The sequence below is a fragment of the Panthera uncia genome (assembly GCF_023721935.1).
Source record: "Panthera uncia isolate 11264 chromosome A1 unlocalized genomic scaffold, Puncia_PCG_1.0 HiC_scaffold_16, whole genome shotgun sequence".
In the NCBI taxonomy this organism is placed as follows: domain Eukaryota; kingdom Metazoa; phylum Chordata; class Mammalia; order Carnivora; family Felidae; genus Panthera; species Panthera uncia.
The window spans coordinates 26,525,433-26,546,892 of record NW_026057576.1 but is presented as its reverse complement, the minus strand read 5'-3'; the positions used below and the strand labels follow the sequence as shown (position 1 = coordinate 26,546,892).

General features: G+C 41.1%; 1 long non-coding RNA gene across 1 annotated transcript in view; it reads right to left on the bottom strand.

The window, feature by feature from the left end:
• Positions 1-4,537, bottom strand: part of LOC125933812 (uncharacterized) — an 87,802-nt gene extending 83,265 nt beyond the window's left edge. Inside the window, exon 1 of the long non-coding RNA XR_007461107.1 lies at positions 3,905-4,537. This is a non-coding gene — a long non-coding RNA (uncharacterized LOC125933812). The remainder of the gene's footprint in view (positions 1-3,904) is intronic.
• Positions 4,538-21,460: the final 16,923 nt, after the last annotated feature.

Sequence of the window (21,460 nt, the reverse complement as noted above, 5' to 3'; positions counted from 1 at the left end):
ATTTTCAAAACATCACCCAAGATCCTTGGGCAACATAAACTGAAGTCATTTGCATCCTTCCATCGCCATTACCACCACAAACAGATACTACTGATCCTGTTGAAAACACAGCAATGCTACGTAAAAGCATTGAGCAATTGTATAGAATACATTATCAACTCAGATGAAGAAGGGAAGTGGGGAGAATAGGAAAGGAGAGAGCAAGGAGGAGAGGGAAACCCAGGAAAAAGAACCCGAAACCAGACTGGTAATTCTGACAACTGATGAAAGAAGAGCCCACAGGAGCACGGGTCTGCACAGTCCACCAGGAAGCTAAAGGCAGAGGCTTTACCTTGCACTGAGAAAAGGAGATAATGCCCCGGGGGGCGGTGTGAGGCAGGAAGCTGAAAAAATAAGAATCCCGCACAGAGTAAAGTTCTGGAAAGGACTTCCTTCTCTTCAGAAAGAGGCTTAGAAAAACCCTACCCATCAGCTCAGGAAACGGAAAGAAAAACCTTACAAATTGCTGGGAATCTAAGTAGAAAACAAATAAAATCTTCCATGAAATTAAAACCCCACACCAGATATGGTATCAGAAATTATAATGCCCAAAGAATATAATAGATGCAAACCAAGAGAATGTTACAAAACCTACTCTAGTACAAGGGAACCCAAAAAGTCCAAGAAAAGTAAATGCAAAATTGAGCCACAAGGGAGTATGTCCCTTACATGGGAAAAACAACCCCAGTTTAAAAGGAATTTGCAATAAAAAATTACAAAACACACAAGAAATGAAATTACTGGAAAGAGAATATCAGACACGACCACTGCATTTAACACCACATGTTCTAGGGTAGTTGACAAGACAGTGTGAAAAAGATTATACAATAAGAACTAAAACTAAAACGGAAGAGCCAAGAACTAGGAAAAAAGGAGACAAGTTAAAGACAAAAACACATATTATCTTTAAACCTTAAAAAAAATAGTTATTCCAGAACAATCTACAAAACAGAGCTAGAGGCCTCATACTTCCTGACTTCAAAACATATTACAAAGCTATGGAAATCCAAACAGAGTGATACTGGCATCCAGACAGACATAGAGACCAAGGGGCCAGAAGAGCCCAGAAATAAACCCACACATATATGGCCAAATGATCTTTGACAGGGTGTCGCTACTATATGATGGGGAAGGAGAGTCTCTTCAACCAATGGTGCTGGGAAAACTGGATATCCATATACAAAAGAGCAAAGTTGGATTCTTACCCCACACCGTACACAAAAATCAACTCAAAATGGATTAGACTTAACTGTAAGACCTGAAACTATAAAACTCCTGGGTGAAAACATAGAGGAAAGCTTTGTAACACGGGATCCGCAATGATTTCTTAGACAAGGCAACAAAAGGAAAAACAGACAAGTGAAACTACACAAACAAGCAAAGGAAACCGCCAACAGAGTAAAAAGGCAACCCATGGAATGGAAGAAAATATTTACAAACCATATATACGGTAAGGGGTTAATATCCAAAATACATAAGGAACTCCTACAACTCTAGCAAAAAAGACAATAACCCAATTATAAAAATGGGCAAAGTATCTGAATAGGCTTTTTTCTACAAAAGACATACAGAGGGTCAACATATATATGAAAAGATTCTCAACATCACGATTCATCAGGGAAGCACAAGTCAAAACCACAATGAGAGAGCACCTCACGCCTATTAAGATGGCAATTCTCAAAAAACAAAACAACAAAAAATAACAAGCACTGGTGAGGATGTGGAGAAATTGGAACGCCTACGTGCTGTTAGAGGGAATATAAAATAGTGCAGCTGCTACAGAAAACAGTATGGAGGGTCCGCAAAATATTAAAAATAGAACTACTGTATGACCCAGCAATCCTAGTTCAGGATATTTATCCAAAAGAATTGAAGTCAGGATCTCAAAGAGATACGCGCACTTCCATGTTCATAAAGCATTACTCACCAGAAATGGAAACAACCTTGGTGTCCATAAACAGATGAATGGATAAAGAAAATGTGGTATATACAAACAATGGAGTATTATTCAGCTTTTAAAAAGAAAGAAATCCTGTCATATGCTACAGCATGGATCAACTTTGAGGACATAATTATCTCATAATGTGAGATAAGCCTGGCAAAGAAGGACAAATACCACATGATTCCATTTATTGGAGGTATCAAAAGTAGTCAAACTCATGCAAGCAGAGTAGAATAATGGCTGCCAGTGGTTGGAAGAGGGAGAAATGAGGAACTGCTGTTCAATGGCTATAGAGTCTCAATCACGCAAGACGAAAAAGTTCTTGGACATTTTCTGTACAACACTGTGCATACAGCTAACATAGTGCTATGCACTTAAAAATTTGCTAAGAGTATAGAATTCATGGCATGTGTTTTTTAACCACAATAAAAGGTATTAGGGACAAGTCTCTATTTTAATAAGCTGTTGTATTTCAGAAAAGTGTTTATTACAATTTAAAAACTCAATGAAGGGGCACCTGGGTGGCTCAGTCGGTTAAGTGTCCGACTTCGGCCCAGGTCATGATCTCACGGTCCGTGAGTTCGAGCCACGCGTCGGGCTCTGTGCTGACAGCTCAGAGCCTGGAGCCTGCTTCAGATTCTGTGTCTCCCTCTCTCTCTGACCCTCCCCTGTTCATGCTCTCTGTGTCAAAAATAAATAAACATTAAAAAAAAAATAAAAAAAAACTCAATGAATAGGTTATAGTAGATAAGAACCAGCTCGAGAGAAAATTAGTAAACTCCAAATATATTTGAAGAAATTACACAAAATGCAGCACAAATACATGTAGAACAGAAGGCAAGGCTGGGCATGTATCTAGTAGGCATGTATCTAGTAGGATAACGAGAAGAGAGAACGGTGAAGCAGTATTTCGGTCTGAATAATCACAGAACTCTATTCTCCCAGACATAAAGTGTGCTCTGAGGGGGAACACACGTGTGTCCAGCAATTCCAAAGAAGCATTTCCCTCGGGCAGATGTATGAGGTTGGGAGACATCTTTTCAGCGGGCTGCAAGACGCAATGTCAAGGGAAGGTATTGTGCTTTGGGTGGGGGTAGAGAATGTGCATCATGAATGGAAATCCAGAACTCCTTAGCTTTTTTTCCCCGCACCTATTCTTTCTTTACACAAGCTGTGTCCGGGGGTGGAAAACCCTGAAAACAAAGGCACACGCTTAAGAGCGCCCACCGTGAACCTGACACTTTCCTAGGCAACGCATGTAGGGTGAATAAGACCTTATCCGTCCAGGGAGAACCAGAATATCAGGGGCTGAGAGGGGCTGGGACCCACGCCTGCTGACATCTGAGTCCCAAACTCCTTCTGCTCTGTCTTCCTCCCTCATGATTCCACAACACTGTGTGACAGCCATGACAATGACTGAGAGCTAACAAAAGGTATTTTAACCTCCTCTCGACCCTGCTTTGAGCTCATCACGAAAGGGAATGCTCCAGCCTCCCTCTGGTAGCCAGAGCCACTCTCACTGCGTTCTTTTGGCAGACGCATCTCATTTGGAGCGGCCTGGGGTCCCTGGGCTCTTTGAAAGGATCGGTGGGGATAAGTGTCTACATCTTATGGAAAAAATGCTCTGCTCACAGCCTAAGGGAGAGCAAGGCCACAGGCAGAGCGGGGGCCAACAGTGCAGGCACTGGGCATGCTGGAACCTGCAGCCACGCAGCCCTGGCCAGTGGCGGGTTCTACTGAGTGATCAGGACAGGGCAGTAGACACGAGGATCAGAAAGGGGGCTGCTGAAAATGGAAGCAAATACTGCAAAATAAAAAAAAGCACCGTCACGCTCTAGACAAACATGAAATAATCGACTTAAATCCTTTTGCATTTAAGTGAAACACAAGTGCAAATTCAAGATTTCTGAACCGGCACCTTACCTTTCAAGGCTGGTAAACGTAAGTCGTCCTTTCTCCTGGAAATCATGCCTTGAACTCTGCTACAGACAGGGTGGCTGCCTCCTGATTTGCTCAGGGACATCCGCGTGTATAGCTGCTGTCTCAGGCGTGACCTCTTTTCAGCATTTGTTCAGGAATTTTTAAGTAACAGCAGGGGTGGCAGCAGCAGCGGCAACGGTAGCAGTGGCCTAAGTTAGCCGGGACAGGCTCAGTCCGCTTCCAGTGGGGATGCTGTGGGGTACCCCTCAGAGACCCATCAGGATTATTCCTGAAGCTTCCAGGAGGGCTTCCGGAGAAAGCCCCAGCCATCAGCCCTCCTCAGACTTGCTTCAGATGAAAAGTGGCATCTCAACATGGTCATGTCCTCTTCCCAGGGTGCCCAGGTTCAATGACTTGTTTACGGAGAGGTAGAAAGGCCTGGCCCGGCTTCGAGGCTCCCCACGGGAGCTTGGGTTGGCTTGTGTTGAGGCCCCCCTCACAGGCCAGTTTCTCCTCCTGCCCAGGCCACCTCCCTCACTCCACTCCCAGAGTGGGTGGTCCCAAGAACACGCCCCAACAAACTCCTGGATGCTCATCTCCATCTCAGAGTTGACTTTCCAAGCAGCTCACGGCAATGACCGGTGTCATTTGGTGCTTTTGGCTTTCTACACGTCTGGTAGCACACGAGACACTTATGTAGTGAACGGAGTTCTTACTCTGGTTAGATCAGAGGATGCCTGGAGGTAATCGATCTCATTTTTTCCCATCTTGTCTAGACACGACATATGGCAGACTATCTGATGTCGAGGTGCTTCTTCAAGGTGGAACTTGCTGGCCAGGTGTGGGCAGCACAGTGAACAGACGGCCTCTCTCAGCCTCTTCAGGGTCAGCCTCAGCTTCAGAGAGTGGCCCCATCGAAGTTCACACACCTTCCAGGACAGCCCACACCTGGTGACCGAGTAAGAAGCGGGTGTGTGTAAGTCCAGCTCTTTGGCCAAACGCGAACACCTCCGAGGGGTTACCCTTACTCCAGAGTTCCCAGCTAGTTTAGCCTAGGCTTTGTCAAGCCTGTATGACATCTGGACATCTTCCTCTACCCAATCCCGCTCTTCCCCTTTCCTTTTGATCCCCAAAATAGACCCCAAACTTCCTCTCGGCATCTTCTTCTGAGTAATTCAACCCGCAACCCAATGTAACACCTCCCCTTCCAGGATGGCTTGTGGGGTGCTCACTTACCAAAGAAAGTGACAGAACACCAGCAGCTGGGAAGAGCTCTCATCCATCTGGGATAATGATGAGAGGAGATTTGGTGCAGCTGCCTCTGCCGTCTTAACGTGAGAGATACCCGAAGTCAGCAGGTCACCATTGGGTGCAGTGGAAAACCAGGGAAATCTCAATCTAGATGTATATGAAACATGGGTAATGGGCACTGAGCAGTCCCATCACATAGCATATGGAAACAAATCCAAATACTCTTCCTACAGTGGTTTTAACATTAACGGCATGCAGGATGAATCTAAAACTATTAAATTGTGTGGTTACAATTTTTAAAGTGGCACTTTAAAAATTGGCAACGAATGTTTGGGCATTAACGGGTTAAAAAGAGGAAAAGGACTGTTTGATGGAAAACCAAATACTCTATTCATGAGAAAGTCCGTGACAAACCTATAAATTCCAAAAGGTTGATCGACACTTACCCTCTACTAGAGGAGTCACATGCTATCGCTGATCCCACAAAAACCAGAAGACGCACATCTGCTCAAGTGTCGGTGTCAGCTCCCAAAGACTGTGCCGGAACACAATGACCTGACACGCGCAGCTGTGGAAAATATGCAGGAAAGCAAGACTTTCATCTAGATGAATTAAACGTTGCTCTACAGTTTTATTCCAGTAATTATTTATTAATTTATTAATGTCTCTGTATTCTATTTATTAATCAACTTACTGTATCAATTTCATTCTATTGTTCTTGGGCACATAGAAAAAGTGAAGACAGCTGTTAATGTGCTGGCTCCCCTGGCAGAAGAGCGTTTCAAGTTAATTAAATGACGTCACTTTTACAGAAATGTAATCAGAAGCTACAAACTGGAAAACGGTCATTTTCAATAATGATTCCTTTTTTTTAAAGTTTATTTATTTCTGACATAGAGACAGACAGAGCATGAGCGGGGGAGGGGCAGAGAGAGGGAGACACAGAATCGGAAGCAGGCTCCAGGCTCTGAGCTGTCAGCCCAGAGCCCAACGCAGGGCTCGAACTCACGGACCGTGAGATCATGACCTGAGCCGAAGTCACTTGCTCAACCGACCCAGGCACCCCAATTCTTTTTTTTTTTTTAATTCACGGTACCAGTAAAGCATTTGGGATTTCATTCTGTTGAAGGTAAACACCTGACATTACCAGGGTGAGATGCCATGATAAACTCCGCTAAATGAGTCACTGCTGCTGTAAATTCAGTTCCTAGAGAGTTCAAACGACAGATAAAGTTATCCTTGCATACCGATATAAGTACAAATTTTGATGGAGCACAGTACCATGGTAAAACCCCATTTTTGCGAAAAACATTGATGGAGTAGAAATGTGCTTGGAATTAAGTGTGGTGCAACATGTACTCAAGTTGTCAAAATAAGCAATGGCTAAGGAGTTTATAAATAGCATAACGTATATAGTACTTGGAATAACTGAACCACACACTTTTTGTGAAAAGTCTGATTTTGAATACCAAGCAATGCGTGGTTTCTCTTTTTGCTGGCTGCCATAAGTAGGATTTTAGAAAAATACGAGCCTTTGAGAAAATAATTTGTAAATCAATCTAAGTGTCCTATGATGGTGTTGAACTCTTTATAAATAAGCCTTCTAGATTTGGGCCATATCCTTCTAAATCCGTTTTGGAGAAGTTGTTATCAACATTTTCAGTGAGCAGATGATCAAACTTCAGTTTTCTAGAATTTCAGCAAATTGGGATTATTGGTAATGAGGTTTAAAAACAGCAAGACACTAAAATTTGTACCCACAAGGGCAAGGGAAGAACTGAACAAATTAAATAATGGCAGCTCGAATGATGTGTAAGATTTAAATATGCAGTTCTAGAACTACATTTTGGAATATCTCTGTTTGTAGAGAGAATTTTTTTATAGAGTTCCTTCCTATCTTCCGTTGTACCAGACTAGGGTAAAGTTGAGAAATAAGTTTTTGCAAAATATAAACATGGCACAATAGAGACAACTAATTTGACAAGCTTTGCCTTGTAAAAATACTTTTTGAGGAAAGGAATGGAAGCAAGAATACCCTTGAAACTGCATTAGAATTGAGAATATCATCCACTTAGAATGTGTTCTGATCCTATTAGTATGCTAGAGAAAGTACAGTCTGCAACACAATATGGTCTACAGAAAGGTTAATTGAAGGTTCATCTCAAATTTATTAGCCATAAAATGTAATTTTGAAGAAAAATTCAGGTAACTTTTGGTTCAACATAACAAGATCATATAAGAAAAAAAATCCCACTTGCTTCAGAACAAATACAGTACCGTGGTATGCGAGATGTATGTGTTTTAAGGAACTGATTAAAGAGGTGAATAAGGATTCTGATATTTTTTAATGTTTACTTTTCAATATAAAGTCGTATTAAAGTTTACTGTACACAGTTATGTTATTACACGTTTTGGGAAAAACTATTTTTAAACAATTCTTGAATATAACTTTTATGGGTTCATCAACATAATGAAACTATCAGTCATTAAATAAATATTTCAAAAAACACATGGTTACTTTCAGCACTTTCTTCCTTCTCAAAAGTGTTCTGGTTTGAGTGGTAAATACTATGATCACCCTATGATGACACCCACAGTCATCAGGTTCCTCACACTTTAAAGAAAATGAATGTTCTCTGACTCCCCCTTCTAGGGACAAAGGCTCCCAAGATGCAAAGGACTCTCAAAGAAGAGATGATTAACTCTTTTCCCTAAAATTCTCAGTATGCACAGGATTTCTTTGGGAGCCTATTATAATACAGATGTCTGCCCCTACTCACAAAGTCCATGATGGGGCCCAGGAGTCTGTATTTTGCCCAAGACTTCCCCATCTCTCCAACAGATTCCTGGAGATCCAAATGCAGCTTTGAAAAATGCAGCTGGCCTTTTCTCAAATCAACTTCCAGAGGCTTTTCTTGGCATGGAGTTGAACTCTACATCCCTGAAGTCCCACCCACTAGTAAGATCAGCCACAAAAAGAGAAAATAGAGCTCTCTTCCCCACGATGGATCTTCAAATGTGAGGAGACGACTTTTATCCGTTTCTGGAGTTTTCTCTTCTCTGGTCTAATTACTTCAGTTACTTCAACTCTTTTTCAAAACGTAAAATACACACAACATAAACTCATAAAAGATTATTGAGAATACAAAGTATTCCCACACAGAAAGACTAGGGTGATATGGCTCAGGCATAATGTGAGTGGAAACATTCAGGATTTTAGCTGATGGTAAACTCAAAAGGAGTCAATAGTATTAATCATTACAAGAAGAAGAAGAGAGAGCAGGAGGATGAAAGAGGGAGGAGAAAGAGGAAAAGGAGAAAAAAAACATCTCTACCTCTATTTGTCGATATCAAATGAAATGATGCTGATTACTCAGATGTCTTCTAACACATTCTACTGTTTCCATTCACACTTCTTTGATCAAATATCTCCTACTTCCTGGAATGCCAGCTCCACTCCTCCCCTAAAGCAACCAGCTATTTTCAAAACTATTCATCTTTCAAGATTCAGTTCACTGATCAGGTCCTCAAGCACCTCAGGAGAATTTACTCCTCTTTCCTCTGTGCACCCGCTGTCCCCAAAGAGCCGTCACCAGACTCATCTGTTGACACGTCTCTTATGGCATATACACCTCCAAGTAGACTATAGAATTTAGATATTATGCTTATTGCTAGTCGTCTATCTGTCCTCTAATATAAGTTTCATGAGGGCAGGGCTGTGGTTTTATTTAAAATCCTATTTCCAGTACCTGGAAGAGTGCCCAGCACACATTGGGGCAGTCAATCTTTGTTGGATAAACAAGTAAGTAAATTCATATTTTTTTAAGAACTATAGGGCAAGAACTATGTCCTATTTATCTTCCTAGACAATACAACATAATGTACAGTCGACAAATGTTTATGGAAAGAGAACGTAAAGAAAGGGAGAAAGGAATGGATTATTTGACAACTGGAAAACAATGTCCACATTAAGGGCTTTTTTGTGCTGCTAAGGAAAGGGATCAAATACTAGACAGATAAGCTGGGCCTATCAAATGCGCCCTTGAATATCCATAGAACACCTACTCGTACATGTAATAATGTATCAGATAGGGAATGAACTGGGTATCTAAGGTCCTTTCCAAGTCTGGATTCCACAGTTCCCAGGTGGTGGAATTTACCTGTCTTCAGCCAGCCTGCTTTTCTCCCTTCCTCCACCCTCAAAGCTCTCCCTGCGTGGGTGGGTAAACTCACTGGCACATTTTCTCAGAGCCCTGCACTGAAATTCATTCAGAGCCAGCACCTTGGACTCATTTACAAACAACGCATGGCTCACACAGAATCTCTTCGCCCATCTTGGGCTTCCAACTCTTAACAACATTCATTCTACCCTGTTTAGTCCAAAGACAGCTCTCCTTGACAGAGAAAACAGGAAAAACAGCAGGAAACAAGTTCTGCTTTCTTCACATTATCCATCAACATCACACCATTGGCCGCAAGCAACACGGCCTGCCTCTTCCTTCTTGTTCTCACTCTGAAGTTGTAAGTCCTCCATTATCCTGCCCTTAACTTTTTTTTTTCTTTCTCAAAAGCCTCAGCACACTCTGGCCTTTGGTCCTTCTGTTCCCTGTTAACTGGCCATTGCCTCTCTTTCACATAATTTTTGGTGGCAGGTCTTTCCACTTTTTGGCACGTGCCCTTTTTAAATCTGAGTTTCTCAGAGAGAGTGCTTCCATGTTGGCTCTAGATGCCCTCACTTTTGGTCTTCAGCATGGATAACGTGTAATTGCAAAGACAGACTATAATTTTGAAAGCTTACCTATCCCTTTGAATTCCCCCTTCAGTAATAGAATGATAACCATCTTGTCTTGAATTCATTGAAATCTGCCTTCTCTACGTGTTGAGTACTCGTGTTAGCATTCCAAGCTTTCTGTCTGGCTAGCAGAAATCCTAAAATGCCACAACTACTTCCTCACAAGATTCCCATCACTTCCACGATACCATGAGGAAGAAACTGTATCCTGACGACAGAAATTACCACTTATCTTTGAGTCTCCACATCCCATATTCAAAACAGACCGGAATATAAATACCGTATTTAAATTTTGATCTCTGATCTTTCCTAATTCACAACGTTCCCTTTCAAATATTCCTCTCTCATCTGTTTCTGCGGCCCCAATACGGAGGCACAATTTCCGTTCCATTTTGGCACCATTATGGTTTCTAACTCGTAGTAATTAAAAGGTCTAACCAGTTCGTAATACAGTGGGGATCACTCACGCAGCATTTATGTAGAAACGGAGACGTCTTCCCTCTGATGACCGGACAGTTCCTACAGCTTGGCTGCAACAGAGTTCTTTGGGCACAAGAGAGGCCCTGAGTGCATGCACGCAGCTCTGGGAGGTGAAGCAAAGGAGTCGTAAGCAGCAGCTTGCTGGGACATGTGAGTTGCAGCCGCACCAGTCTCCCTGTAGCCTCTGCTCCAGAAGATGGCACAATGACATGGCAATACGTGTACTGAAAAGGTTCCTCGGTTTGCCTTCATTTGCCTTTAAAACCCTCACTTTTGAGCATGTATTTCTGTGAGGGGAAAAAAGAAATTATCTTCCTATGATCCTTTGTAAGCTCCACCGTTAAACAGTGGACTGTTCAAAAAGAAAACGATTCCAATGCAGGGCTTCTTCCTGAAAGAAATACCTAACTTTCCGGAAGCCAACCAAATCGTCAAGTTAAAAATAAGCTCACCAAATTTTTAAAACATTTAACAAAATCAATCTGACGAAAGAATCTCATTTTTTTTTTTTTTTTCCAGCTTAAAGTGTTTGGAGAGCGCAGGAGTTCTCCCGTGTAACAACACACAAAACGAACGTGGGTGCTCAGGTCTATGCCAGGAATGGAATTAAGACCAGCTGCCCCATATTGTCCATAACTACCCCCAGCGGTTTTCATTTTCTTGTGATGAGTCACTGGACGGCTTGCTGCTTTGCACCTTTTAAAATCTATCCGTGCAGGGGGGTGCCTAGGCCCTTAAGCAACTGACTTCAGTTCAGGTCATGATCTCTGAGTTCCTGAGCTCAAGTCCCACACTAGGCTCTGCCCTGACCTTTCTTCAGGTCCTCTGTCTCCATCTCTATCCCCTCCCCTTGCCGACTCACATGTGGGCTCTGTCTCTTAAAAATATATAAATATTAAAAAAAAAAAAAATCTAGCAAGCAGGAATCTACTTCTAGGTTCCAGTTCAAGATGGTGGCTGGGAAGACTCTGAACTCCCCTCCACGGAACACACCGAATCACACCTATTAACAGAATGACTGGTCTGGAAGCAAACCGAGCACTGACTGCACAGCTGCTGAACAACCAGGGAAAGAACAGCAGGAGACACAGAGACGCTAACTTACCTGACCGGAAGCCCCACCTCAGCCCCGCCCCCTGACACTGTGAAGGGCAGTGGGGAAGGAAGGAAAGTAAGGGAGGGATCAGAAACAGGTCCTTCTGGGCACAGGAAAAAAATGGGGTTTAAAAGAGGAACTAGCACAGAAAAGAGTGCTAGAGCTCGGCCAAGCGGTAGAGGAGTGATGGGAAAGCTCTCCAGGTACACCCTTCATCGTCCCACCTTACCTTACAAGCCTAGACCAGAGCACGGTGGGGAACCCCCCAAGGGGTGGGTCCGGTCCTCTCGGTGAGCTTGCAACCGTAGCAAGCCCAGGGTCCATAACCCCACATCAGCCCACCTCTAAAATAGGGCACAGAAAAAGCAGGTGGTGGGGTTAAAAGAGCTCGGGAGCTGTAGGAACACTCTCTCGCCTGTCGCTTTAAAAGCCCAAACTGATGCAATAAGGAGGGGGGTCTCAACACCGTAACTGATGGGTCAGATCTCACAAAAAGCTTGCAAACCTCCGCAAGCCCAGGCATTGCAGGCCCACACCAGCCCAGGTTGTACTGGGACACCGGAAAAGGCCAAGGTTTCAAAGGGCCAAGGAATTGCTACAACGCTCTCTCCCCCTCCCCCTTAAAAGCCCCAACTGGAGCCGGGTCTGGCTGCCATGGGGCTTTCTAACCCTTCTAACCTGCACTTTTTAACCCTCACAGGGAGCTTGCCACCTCAGCAAGAACAGGGCCCTCAAGCCTACACCAGCCCCAGTCGCGCATGCGCCAGTGCTGGAGAACCGCGGAGGTGGGAAGCCGCAGTTTAAAAGGGACGAAGAACCCCGGGACTGTTCTCGCCTCTTGCGCCTTAAAGGGCCAGACCAGAGCAGGGTCCAGCACAGGGTGAGCTGTGAGCTTGCAACCTCAGACAAGCCCACACCAGCCACCCTGTAGTGCTAGGGCACAAAAACAAGTGGTGATCTTGTGGGGGGTTTACATTTTTACTTTATTTTACTTTTAAAAAAGTTTTTTTTTCTTATTTTGGGGTTTTTTTTGGGGGGGGGTTGTTCTTTCTTGTTCTGTTTTTCTTTTCCCTTTTATTTTTTAATCCTCCCTATAAAAAGTCACAGTTTAAAAGAGTAACTAGTACACACGGCCACAGCTCCAGCCAGCCAGCAGTCACAAAGCACACAGTCTGCAGGAGGGACATCATCCACAAGACCACTCCTTCAACTTTAGGTGGAGAAGCCATTTTGTCTAATCCATAGAACCAAACACAGAAAGACAAGCAAAATGGGGAGGAAGAGGGGCGCCTGGGTGGCTCAGTCGGTTAGGCGGCCGACTTGGGCTCAGGTCATGATCTCACGGTCGGTGAGTTTGAGCCCCGAGTCAGGCTCTGTGCTGACAGCTCAGAGCCTGGAGCCTGTTTCGGATTCTGTGTCTCCCTCTCTCTGACCCTCCCCCGTTCATGCTCTGTCTCTCTCTGTCCCAAAAATAAATAAAAAACGTTGAAAAAAAAATTAAAAACACACACACACACACACACACACACACTAGAAAGAACCAACAGATTAGAGGATGCAGAAGAATGTATCAGTGATCTGGAAGACAGGGAATTGGAAAGCACACAAGCTGAGTGGCAAAAAGAAGAGAAAAAAAGAGAAACGTTAAAAAATGAAGGCAGATTAAGAGATCTCTTAGACAACATCAAGTGAATACATTACAGGGGTCCCAGAAAAAGAAGAGAGAGAGAAAGGTGTAGAAAACTTATTTGAAGAAACAATAACTGAAAACTTCCCTAACCTAGGGAAGGAAATAGACCTCCAAACCCAAGAATCTCAGAGTTCCAAGTAAGATGAACCCAAGGAGGTCTTCTGTGTCTCCCTCTCTCTCTGCCCCTCTCCCACTCACACCCTGTCTCTCTCTCAAAAATAAATTTAAAAAACATTAAAAAATGGTCATGACACAAAAATATGAAAAAAGGATGTAAAATGATAACATACACATAAAATGTGAAGGGAGTAGAAAGGGAAGAGAACTAGAAGAACCATTCTTTTTTTTTCTTTTTTGAATGTGTTTGAATTTAAATGACCATCAAATTAATATGGACTATTATTTACTTAGAATGCCATTTATAAACCTCCTGGTAAACACAAACCCAAAACCCATGATAGATGCACAAAGAATAAAGAAACCCAAACAAAACATTAGCTACTCATCTATCACAAAGAAAGACAGCAAGAAGAAAGGAACAAAGAATTATAAAAACAATCAGAAAAAAAATTTTTAATGCCAATAAGTATATACCTATCAATAATTACTTTAAATTTAAATGGCCTAAATGCTCCAATCAAAAGACAGAGTAGCAGAATGGATAAGAAAACAAGACCCATATATATATGTTGCCTACAAGAGACTCACCTCAGACCTAAAGATGAATATACAGACTGAAAGTGAATGAACAGAAAAACATTCATCATGCAAAGGTATGTGAGAAAAAAATCCAGGGTAGCAATACTTATATTAAACAAAATAGACTTTAAAACACTGTAATAAGAATCAAAGAAAGGCATTACATCATGATACAGGGATAAATCCAACAATAGGATAAAACAATTGTAAATATCTATGCACCCAACACTGAAGCACCTAAATACAAAGCACTTAAAGCAAATATTAACAGACATGAAGAGAGAAACTGATGGCAATACAATATCAGTAGGGGACTTTACCACTCCCCTTACATCAATGGATACATCATCCAGACAGAAAATCAAGAAGGAAACAATGTCTTTGATTGATACAATGGACCGGATGGACATAACAGATATATAAAGAACATTCTATCCAAAACCAACAGAATGCACATTCTTTTCAAGTGCACATGAAATGTTCTCCAGAATAGATCACATATGATGCCATAAAAAATACCTCAATAAATTTAGAAGATTGAGATCATACCATGCATCTTTTCTGACCATGATGGTATGAAACTAGAAATAAATCATGAGAAAAAAAATAACTAGAAAAAACACAAACATGCAGAGACTAAACAACATGATACTAAACAACCAATGGGTCAATGAAACAATCAAAGAAGAAATTTTTAAAACACATAGGGACAAATGAGAATGAAAACTCAGTGATTCAAGATCTCTGGGACACAGTAGCAATGCAGGCCTACCTCAAGAAATCAGAAAAATTCAATCTAATCTTCTAAAAGAACTAGGAAGAGAAGAACAAAGCCCAAGGTGAGTAGAAGAAATGAAATAATAAAGATGAAAGCAGAAATAAATGACATAGACACTAAAAACACAATAGAAAAAAAAAAATCAGTGAAACCAAGAGCTGTTTCTTTGCTAAGATAAAATTGACAAGCCTTTAGCCAGACTAATCAAGAAAAAAAGAGAAAGGATACAAATAAATAAAATCTGAAATGACAGAGAAGTAAAAACTGATACCACAGAAATGCAAAGGATTATAATACTATGAAAAAGTATATGCCAACAAACTGGACAACCTAGAAGATATGGATTAATTCCTAGAAGCATACAATATTCCAAAACTGAATCAGAAAGAAACATAAAATCTGAACAGAATGATTGCAAGTAACAAAATTTAAATGGTAATCAAAAACCTACCAAAAAATAAAAGTCCAGGACCAGATGGGTTCACAAGTGAAATCTATGAGACATTGAAAGAAGAATTAAAACCTATTATCTTCAAACTATTCCAGAAAGTAGAAGCGGAAGGAAAATTTCCAAATACATTCTATGAGGCCAGCATTATCCTGATACCAAAACCAGACAAAGACACCACAAAAAAAGAAAACTACAGGTCAATATCCCTGGTGAACACAGATGCAAAAATCCTTAACAAAATGTTAGCAAACTGCATACAACAATACATTAAAAAGATAATTCACCACCATCAGCTGGTATTTACTCCTGGGATGCCAGGATGGTTCCCTATTCATATATCCACATAACACATTCATATAAACCACAACAACAAAACAAAGTATAAACATTATATGATATCTCAATAGATGCAGAAGAAGCATTTTAGAAGATTCAATATCCATTCAGGATAAAAACTGTCAATGAAATGGAATTAGAGGGAATATACCTGAAAATAATGAAGGCCATATATGAAAAACCACAACTAACATCATCCTTAATGTTGAAAAACTGACAGCTTTCCCTCTAAGGTAAGGAATAAGGCAAGTATGCCCACTCTCACCATTTTTATTCAACATAGAAGGAGTCATAGCCACAGCAATCCGAAAAGAAAAAGAAATAAGAAGCACCCATATTGGTAAAGAAGTTAAACTGTTACTATTTGCAGAAAACAGGATAGTATACATAGAAAATTCTAAATATTCTACCAAAAAACTACTAGAGTAATAAACAAACTCAGTAGAATGGCAGGATACAAAATTAATACCCAGAAATTTGCAGCATTTTTATACCTTAACAACAAAGTTGCAGAAAAAGAAATTTTATAAAACACATTTATAATTGCACCAAAAAGAATAAAATACCTAGGAATAAACTTAACCAAAGAGGTGAAAGACCTGTACTCTGAAAAATATAAAACACTGATGAAGGAAATTGAAGATGACACAAATGGAAAGATATCCCATGCTCACAAGTTAGAAAAATTACTATTGACAAAATGTCCACATTACCCAAATCAATCTACAGATTCAGTGCAATCCCTATCAAAATACCAACAGCAGTTTTTCACAAAACTAGAATACTACTACAATGTGTATGCAACCACAGTAGACCCTGAATAGACCAAAGCAATCCTGAGAAACAAGAGCCAAGCGGGAGATTCCAGATTTCAAGATATACTACAAATTCCAGATTTCAAGATATACTACAAAGCTGTAGTAATCAAAACAGATGGAACAAAAATAGACACATAGATCAACAGAACAAAATAGAGGGCCCAGAAATAAATCCATATTCATATGGTCAATTAATCTATGACAAAAGAGGCAAGAATATAATAAACGGTGCTGTGAAAACTGGATGTATAAAAATGAAACTGGACTACTTTCTAACTCAAAATAAACTCAAAATGGATTAAAGACCTTAACATAAGATCTGAAACCATAAAAATTCTAGAAGCAAACACAGGTAGTAATTTCCCTGACATCAGCTACAGCAACATTTTTCTAGATAGGTCTCCCAAGACAAGAGAAACAAAAGCAAAACTAAACTATTGGGACCACATCAAAATAAAATTTTTTGCATAGTAAAAGATCTGAAACCATAAAAATTCTAGAAGCAAACACAGGTAGTAATTTCCCTGACATTAGCCACAGCAACATTTTTCTAGATAGGTCTCCTGAGACAAGGGAAACGAAAGCAAAACTAAACTATTGGGACCACATCAAAATAAAAAGTTTTGGCACGGTAAAGGAAACCAAACCCTCAACAAAACAAAGAGACAACCTACTGAATGAGAGAAGACATTTGCAAATGACATTTCTGCTAAGGGGTTAGTATAGAAAATATATAAAGAACTTATACAACTCAATACACACACACACACACACACACACACACACACACACACACACAGAGCAATCTGATTAAATATTGGGCAGAGAACCTGAATAGACATTTTTCCAAAGTAGATATATACAGATGGCCAATAGATACATGAAAAGATGCTCAACATCAGTATCAGAGAAATGCAAATCAAAACCACAATGAGATATCGCCTCACACCTATTAGAATGGCTAGAATAAAAAATACAGGAAACAAGTGTTGGTGGGGGATATAGAGAAAAAGGACCCCTTGTGCACTGTTGGGGGGAATGTAAATTGGTACAGCTACTGTGGAATACAATATCAAGTTTCCTCAAAAAAAATTAAAAATAGAAATATCATATGATCCAATAATCCCATTATTGGGAATATACCCAGGGAAAACAAAAATGCTAACGTGGAAAGATATATGCACTTCTGTTATTTACCATAGCCAAGACATAGAAGCAAACTAAGTGTCCATTAATAGACAAATAGATAAGGAAAACGGTGTGTCTGTATATGTGTGTGCATCCATACATGTATGTATATACATATACACACACATACACATACTATGTGATATTACACAACTACAAAAAAAGGAGATCATGCCATTTGAGACAACAAGGATGGACCTAGAGGGTACAATGCTAAGTGAAAGAAGTCAGACTGAGAAAGTCAAATACCATAGGATTCCATTCATAAATGGAATCTAAAAAAATGAACAAAAAGCAGAATCAGAACTATAAATATAGACAGAAAATGGATGGTTGCCCAAGGGTGAGGGTATGGATGCAGGGCAAGGGTAAAGGCGAGAGGGAGACATAGACCTCCAGTTATGGAATGAGTAAGTGACAGGAATAAAAAGCAAAGCATAAGGAACAGGGTCAATTATATTCTAATAGTGTAATGAGACAGATGGTAGCTATACCTGTGATGAACATAGCATAATACATAAACTTGTCAAATCATTAAGTTGTACACCTGAAACTAATGCAACATTGTGTGTCAACTATAATCAAATAAAAAAATTAACTAAAATTTAAAAAAAAGTCTATCAACATAAGACCAAGAGGAAACCACAAAGGAAAAAAGACTGATATATCCAAAGACATAAATATTTAAAACTCAATACTAAGTCAAATAATGCTGTATTAAAAGATCCATAAAAATTAGAATATTTACAGCACAGTATCATTACATAGATCTTTTATAAATCAACTATATACAGGGGCACCTGGGTGGCTCAGTTAAGCATCTGACTTCGGCTCAGGTCATGATCTCACAGCTTGTGAGTTCGAGCCCCACATCAGGCTCTGTGCTGACATCTCGGAGCCTGGTGTCGGCTTCAGATTCTGTGTCTCCCTCTCTCTCTCTGCCCCTCCCCCACTCACACCCTGTCTCTCTCAAAAATAAAAACATTAAACAAAAATCAACTGTACACACACACACACACACACACACACACACACACACAGAAGATAAAGAATGACCAGTAAACCTGTGGAAAATAGAATGGTTAAGCTCTCCAAATGACATTTTTTTTTTTTTGCCTAGGATATAAGCAACGACTTACAAACCACTAGCTATAGGGCATGCCTCTGGTGGTAATAAATATTTGTGCCACCTTTTGAGAAAGTAATTTGACTACCTACATTAAAACCTCTATAAATGCGGATTACTTTAAACCACCAATTCTAATTAAGGTGTTTGTCCTTATCCAATCCTCAGACAAGTATCTGTAAGGATTTTTATTGCAGGGATTTTGATATACAATCATACAGAAAAGTATCTGAAAGGGTGCATGCCAAAATAATAACTGTGGTTATTTACAAATAACCTGAAAAAATCACTAGTTTTTTGCTTTTTATTACTCCTCCATATGTCTACAGTTTCTGTAACAAACACCTCTTTTGTAACAATTTGTCTCATTTTTATTCTCTTTTTCAGAAGAAGAAAGCACTTCAGAAGCATAGAAACTGTGATGAGAACTTTGAGATTCCTTTCCAAAGTTATCCACAAGTCAAAATTTTATTCCAATTGATTCAACAGGGCAGATTAAATGTGAAAAGCTGATGGGAGGCTCCCTTACACAGCAACTCTTGTGTCTTTTCTGCTTCCTTCCACCTACAGAGAGAATTGTTCAAGGAAGATGTTTACAACCCCATACATACTCTAGATAATTTTGGCCACGAAGTCACAATTTTCCCTACCTGCACAATGGCACAATGGTTTTTTTCTTTTTTTAGTGAGACCAAAGACCTGAACAAAATCTTCACTTGGGGAGGCAGGATACAGCAGGCAGTGGAAGAGAAATTCATGCCAACTGTCCTGAGATCCACTAACGTGAGAAGGCATCGCTTTCCCCTACATCAACTCCAGATTACATACTGGAAAATAGCAGCAAGTGAAGAATGTTGGCCCTAGACGCAAAAACCAGAACATGACTATGGACTCTGAGGTAGCCAGGCTGGCAGGGGTAGGGCTTAAATGGCGGCATGCCACAGCAGTAAAATGCCTGCAACATTCACACGTTTACAGTCGTTTTGGCGATGCTTCCAGCCCAGGCTGAGGGATTTCGTTTTCCCCATATTAGGCAATGACAAAGACTTCAAATGGACCAAACATTTTATATTAGTGTCAACAGCACTAACGCAGCTTCAGCTGGCAGAAGAGAGGAAAACCAAGCGTATCTACCTTATTTACTCCAGAGAAGCTAGCTGAGCGCCATCTGTTCTCAGCCCCCACCACCCCCAATGCAGCCCTTTCTATACTATACCTTTGTCCTGCTTCAATGAGCCCCCTCAGTCTTGGCCTTAGAACCTGAAGTCCCCACGCTTCCCTGGATACACATTTGGAAAGTCAGTTTCAAGAGTGATTGGCAGCACAGAAGATCTCTTAATGCTATGAAGTATTATTAGTTTTGGGGAGATTTCCACAAGATGGTGGCATAGGAAGATCCTGAACTCACTTCCTCCCAAGGACACACCAAATCTACAGCTACATACGGATCATTTTTTTTTTCTTTGATAAAGATCTGAAAACTAGATGAACTGCTTCTCCACAAAAAGGATAAAAAGACCAATATTGAGATGGGTAGCAAAGTACAGGCACAGTCTCACCAAAAAACCCCACCCCCAGCTTGGGACCTACAATAGGGATCTTACCAGTCTGGCGCTTCTGCTGGAGTGAGGGGTTGGTACCCAAACCCCTGGCATCTGCACCAGAGAGATGAGCACCCGCCTCCACCAAATATCTGACTTAGAAAATCAACAGGGCTGACATCCAAGGGACTCAAAGTACTGTAGGAGACTGAGATTTTCCATGTAAAGGGCTCAATACAGTGTCATTTGTCCCAAGACCCAGCAGGAATAAACTGCAGTTTGAAAAGCACCTAGACTATACGTGAAAGAGACACATTTACTAACCTAAACATAGCTGCTGGAGGGGTAGGAGACAGCTGAAACTCCCCCCAGAGATGGAGGTGTTGGCAGATGTCATTTTTGGACCCTCTGTCTAGCCCGCTGGCACAGATGGGTGAGCCTGGACACAGAACCCTCCCAGCACTTTGCTAAGACAGCCAGAAGCCAGTGGTCACAGCACTATCTTACCGCCTTGCTGACGCCAGAGAGCACAGGTGGCCATAGCATTCCCCTAGTCCCTGGCTGGAACCAGCAAATTTGAACAGTGGCAGCATTCTCCTGTTCCCCAGCTAAAGTCTATGAAGTGTGGAAGGTTGCAATACTCCCCCAATCCTTGGCTGGGGCTAACAAGTGTAGCAGTCATGGCATTCTGCTCCCAGCCTAAAGCTGGTACATGCACACAGACAAGGCACTCTGTCGCTGCATTTCTGAAGCCCCTGGGGCACATTCAGTCAAGACATTTTCTGAAGCCAGAGAGCATTCCCCACCCCACTTTCCACTGCCTAGCTAAAGCCAACAGGGACACACAGGAATTCGCCTTAATCACTTGGCCCTGGTGGCCAAAGAGGCTAGCATTGTGAGCTCCCCAGGAATAGAACAATAAGAAAGACCGTTCTTGGAAGCCCACCACCCCCACGGTACTGTACAGATGGCAGACTGAAAAACAATCCAGTCTTCCTATGAAAAGGCTTATTTACTTAGCTTGGAGCTTCAGCCTGAGGGACAGGCTTCCAAAAAAAATTGAAGACAATGCTTTCAAACTCATTTTATAAGCACTACCCTGACACCAAAATCAGACAAGGCCATCACAAAAAAAGCAAAATTACAGGCCAACGTCCCTAGGGAACACAAATGTAAAAATGCTCACCAAATTTTAGCAAACCAAATCCAACAACACTAAAAGGATCATATACCACAATTAAGTGGGATTTATTGCAGCGATGCAAGGATGGTTCAACACCCACAAATCAATTGCAATATACCACATTAATAAA